The sequence below is a fragment of the Halyomorpha halys genome, unplaced genomic scaffold (genome assembly GCF_000696795.3).
Source record: "Halyomorpha halys isolate HHAL.00 unplaced genomic scaffold, Hhal_1.1 Scaffold39.1, whole genome shotgun sequence".
Classification (NCBI taxonomy): domain Eukaryota; kingdom Metazoa; phylum Arthropoda; class Insecta; order Hemiptera; family Pentatomidae; genus Halyomorpha; species Halyomorpha halys.
Window position 1 is genome coordinate 998,970 of NW_027109179.1, and position 5,632 is coordinate 1,004,601.

The 5,632-nt window shown below is 29.0% G+C and overlaps 1 protein-coding gene across 2 annotated transcripts in view; it reads left to right on the top strand.

The window, feature by feature from the left end:
- Positions 1 to 5,632, top strand: part of Cad96Ca (tyrosine kinase receptor Cad96Ca) — a 153,310-nt gene that overhangs the window by 136,695 nt on the left and 10,983 nt on the right. The gene's annotated exons all lie outside the window — the stretch shown is intronic.

The following is a 5,632-nucleotide window of genomic DNA, read 5'->3' on the forward strand; positions in this document are numbered from 1 at the left end:
TGATTTTGCTCAGAAGAGAAAATAGATTTGTACATAATAACCTTCAAATCCATTGTCAGTAAAATAAACATTTAAGTTTTTTTTCGGTTTCTATCTTGCATTGGTAAAAACCATTGGACATGTCTCAAATATTCGTTGATCTATTGACACCAAAATGAGTTTCATTGGAATCAGTGAATCCGAGCTATTTCATTATACAAACTCTCGACTTGTAAACCTGGACTAGAATTTCATGTATTGATAAATCATAGAAAATGTTATAAATAAAATTCTAACGGGATTGGAACCCGGGTACCTAGAATTAGTAGCACAGTCCCTTACCACTGAGCCACCCACTCACAATTTTTCCCCTTATATTTTTTACTTCTTATATTGTCGTTAATTCGCCTATTTTCATTGTCTAAGAACATTTGACAAAATGTAATATTACATAATAGAAATATATATTTAAAATAATGTGCTTGAATTGGCTTTTACGTTTGAGTCATGTCCCGAACAATTGTTAAATCAATTACTTATTGTTTTCTGTCTTGTCGACTAAGCAACTGACACAAAGCAGCATAAATAATTCGTTCACCCACGTTACTCCCTAAATTGGATTGACTTTCATCAGGGCCAAATGATAAAAAGATACGTATTTTGTGTTATGAAAAGACTGAAGAATTTACACAGAATGTTACATTTAGTTTTTTTCTATATTTTTTTATGTATACTTTTCAAGTTCCATCATACATTACAATAAATGCAAATTTTGATATGACTATAAGAATGTAGATTGAAAGTGTTATTAAAAAAAGAAGAGAGATAAATAACTTTATGTAAGTTTCTTTGTAAATTCATTTCATAATTTTCAATGTTTGTATTTTTATTTAGTCCTGATATTCCGAAATGCCGTACAAAACACTCGATATTAACTTATGAAAACTTTGATCATACTTTTTTGAATCTTTATTGCATTGATATTAAAGAAATTAGCGTCTGCAACCTGCAAAATTTGCGGATGTTTCAAAACATATATAACACAAATACTCATAGTCTCATTGCTATGGCTTCCTCAGAGCTATTTTTACATTCATATAAATGTCATACTGCTTGAAAGATTATGCAGAAAGTATAAATCGTGAGAAATTAAGTGTTGTTTATAACAAAATAAGTTTCATTCTTATTGCTAGTCTAAAATGGCTTAAATACCGGATTTTCGAAAAAATATTCTTGAGTAACTTAAATTTTGTTTAATTAATAAAAAGTAATCAGTTCTCATCGTTAGCAAATAATATTAACGGACAAATATTAAAGAATCTCATGAATATTTAAAATCACCTTGGTCTTATCCTTATTAAAAGAGTGATAAATTTTACAAAAATCTTTCTCAAAAGTACCTTTGAATTTATTTATTTAAAAAAATGTTTTCATTGTAAGCAATTATAAACAATGAATAAATACAAAATATTAATGAATTTTATGAATAATTTTTTTTTCCAAACTTTATTTATTGATAAATATTACAACTGCCACAACGTTGTTGGGAAATAGGTAATAGTGAAAACTGATCACATTCATACTATAATAAAATAAATTAAGAATATAAATAAACGAAAAAGTTCATACAAATAAATAATATCTCCCGCTAAATATATGGAAACAGAACATGTTTGCACATGTACATAATAATGAAAACAAAATAAAAAATAATCAATAGTCATATTTACATTCTTATGTACAATATTTACACCATCAGGCAGAGGATCTCTCAGCCCACAGGATCACTCAACTTGGGTAGTGCATTTGACCATTTATGAATAGCTAAAGGATAAAAAAGAAAAAGATCCGAGACCACAATTAGCGAAAAATTACGAGACCAATAAGTAGTAGGTAATTACAAAATATTATAGATTTTATGAATGAATAAAGGGGGGGGGAAGGAAACATGGGTATATCTGAATTAAACAAAAAAAAACTGAGACCGACTGGTCTTTCCCGATCGCATTTCGGCTTAATTTTTTTTTTTGTTAAAGTGTTGTATTCTAGGCAGAAACAACATTTATATCTGTTATTTTTACTTGCAAAACTCTAAAATGTGAATTTTTTTGCAGGAGAAAAATTATATTCATAATTTTCGCCTACCTTGGTCTTCTTAGGTTTTGTATTGTTTTGTTTTTTGGAACATCACGAAATTAGGGATAACTTCAATACTAGCCGACTAATCTACACATAATTTGAGGACGCATGTAATAAGTGTAAGTTATGTGATGTGCGCACTGTACCAATTTTTTTTCATTGCGAAAAAGGAGAAAAATAAAGCAATATAAAAAAGAAACTTTTTTTTCTATAGTTATTGTACATTTTATTTATATTGTAGAAAAGGAGTTGCCCGGTAGCCATTCCTATGGATGAGGCAGGCTCGAGATAGCGAATTGTAGAAAACTAAAGAATGGTTTATTTTTCTATTAAATATAAATAAAGACTTATTATTATTGTAGAAAAAATCTTGCTTATATTGTCATGCAATTAATAGATTTTTCTTATTTTAAGTTTTACAATATTTCATTGAAAGCTACCCAAACATCGGCTTGTAAAAACGTTTTCATGTGTATCTGATATCTCAATTGTACACGGCCTGACGTGATGATAAAAATGTACCGAATCGAAGAATCCTGCTCTATGATAATCAAAATATGCTCTAGAAAAAGAAAATTAATTGCCATGGACAAATAAAACCTATTGAAGTTTTAATAAAATCTATTTTTCCCTTCTTCCTTGTTAAATATTCCATGATCGGACAATTTTTAAATATTATAAAAATTAAGAGGAAATCGGGTGCAATCCTCAGTATTCTAAAAATGGGAAGAAAGCTGAGAATTCTCTCGGAATTGTTTGCCTTTCATGTCAACTTTAATGGTGATTTTATGCTCTGATGATTCCGCTATTTATTTCTCATTCAAGTATTTTCAAAAGGATCTGCTCCTGTTTATTTGACACGTGTGCCAATTATAACTTTGACGACGTTAGATGATTTTATTATATCTACTATAATTATCATACAGTCAAGAGAGAGAACGTGAATTGCTGCCCCGGCTGTATTTGACTGCAATATTATCATATTTTAATTAGAAATTTTTTTTACTACTTATTATTTACCCGTTGTATATTTTTTTAAAACTCTTTATTTGTTCAAGTAAAGAAAATAAAAGGTGCTTTAGAGAAAGATTTTCTGAAAAATCCTTATATAAGTTATGTCGAACTATTTTAATGAATATAAGTCCTGTCTGTTATTATAGAATATTTAATGGTAGATTGATAAACCCAGTTTAATCAAAATCGTTGGAGCTTTTACCGTGAAAATGTGAAAAATTGACACTACGGCATGTCGATTTTATCGATAAAAAGATGTTTTCACAACCCAGGCATATATATACGCACATTAGGAGAGAACAATTATATTTAAAAAAAAATTGTACTCCCCAACTGTATCCCAACTGGGTTGCTCGGATACACGGCATACTTCTTAAACCTATATCTATATAGAGTAATCATCTGTGGTGTTTATTTATTTTTATAGTGAATTAAATGTTGTTTAATCTTAATATTTAACATTCAAATACTGGATATCAGAAACTAATAGCTATATCTCTACAAATATTTGTGATATCAGCCTTGAAAATATAAGTTTTAATCGTTAATTGGTTCCTCAATCATTAAATGCACAATCTATTCATATTTTAAAACCCTCAACGATGGTTTGATTTAGATTTGCCTTAGTTCATAATTAACATCCACGAATTATCGTAATTTAAAGAAATAAACTGTAAATGAGTCTATCAACATAAAACCCACCTTACACGATCAACATTAAGAGTCACAACTATTGAATGTGGTCTATAAAACACATTAGTTAATATTATTGCTACAATTTACCCTTCAAATAGTCAATATAGTGATGAAATTCGACAATGACTCAATCATATTGACCATGTAGGAGAAATGAAAAAGTGATAAACCAAACGAGCAAGCTATACTCACTAGTATACTAGGGGTAGGTTACCGAACGGTTTTAAGTGTTAACTATATCTGCTACACAGCCACTAGAAGAACTTAATCTTTTAAGAAGAATACTTTGAGTTCAGATTTTCATAAAACACTCATAGGATATCACTGAGTAGCTTGAGACATCGAACTTCAAAATCGGTTGTGGAGTTCGTTCAAAAAAGAACCCAAAGAATCAGACATACAGATTTAAAAGAGTTAATAACAGTATTTTGCGGTCACATTGTTACTTAATAATCTCGAGATCTCAAAATCGGTTTAGTCATATACTTAAAAGTTGATACAGACCTACCAAGTATGAGACATTTATAAACACAATATCCTTCATTTGGCTTCGACGTAGTCGGGAAATAAGTAACAAACAGCTCGAAGAAGTTTTAGTACGGAAACTTTGTTGCCTTGCTGTCAGAACTCCCAATGGTGAAATAACTGGGATTATATCCTGGTATATTTAATTTGAACCATTGGTATGATAGCTTTGATGTCTTTATTAAAAGTTGTAGATAAAGCCCTGAATCAGGGTTCCTTATTAGCTTATTCTCATACTATCGCTCAGGTCGTTTACGATAAGTTTAATTAAACTGTTGCTTAAATTGATTTTAGCAGCATATAGTCAATACAGGTAAAGGTCAAGTACCGTAAGTAAACCTTTGTGTCGGCTCCCGTCCACCCCCTCAATGCAAAATAACACGGTCTATTTAAAATTAATTGATATAAATAGATTTCACCTATTAAAATGTGCAGCCTAATTTATGGGCATAAGTAAAAGGTTCAAAGTGGAAAGGTACAAGGTGTGGAACACTTGGAAAGTTGCCAAAAAAAATAACCTAAAAAGAATCAAACTTTTGGGCTTTAACATTTGGGTTTAAAAACAGTTGTGTTGAAATAATATGTATAATGAAAAGTTATAGCTTTTATAACACAAACAATGACTAATGATTTCTGCTCTTTGATACGTTCAAGTGCCGAATAAATATATATATTAAGAACATTGTAGTTTTATTTTAAGTTTTGCCCTTTAGCAGCTATATTTTTACAAAATATTATCCGCCTTATAGAGTATGAACATAACGCCTTAATGAACATTAAAATTCATATTACTAAAATAATAGTAACACTTTTATATATAATATCTCAAAATATTTGTAATTCAAAAATTACCTAGTATTTTATTTTGTATAATTTTATAACTTTCCACTAATTAATTAATTTTAATAAAAGGTGTAAAATATCTGCATTTTGATTTATTCATCCTTTATGAACTTATTTATTTATTCTTTAAATAAAATTTTACTTTAGATTTAATTAAACTATAATATAATTTAGATATTTAATGTATGATTTTACTATTGGATTTGAAAATTGATAATATAATACCCGAAACGTTATTCACTCCATATATTCCTTTCATTGAACCTCTGATTGTTAAGACCCTGCTCGCATTGTAGATACTAACCCGCATACCACTACTTTGTGGTGGGTTAGCATGTTTTCGGACAAAAGGCGTTAGTGATAGAATTATTTAATGTTAAAGCATTTAAAAAACTTGGTGATCCGAAATATTAAATTTTAATGATTTTCATATATA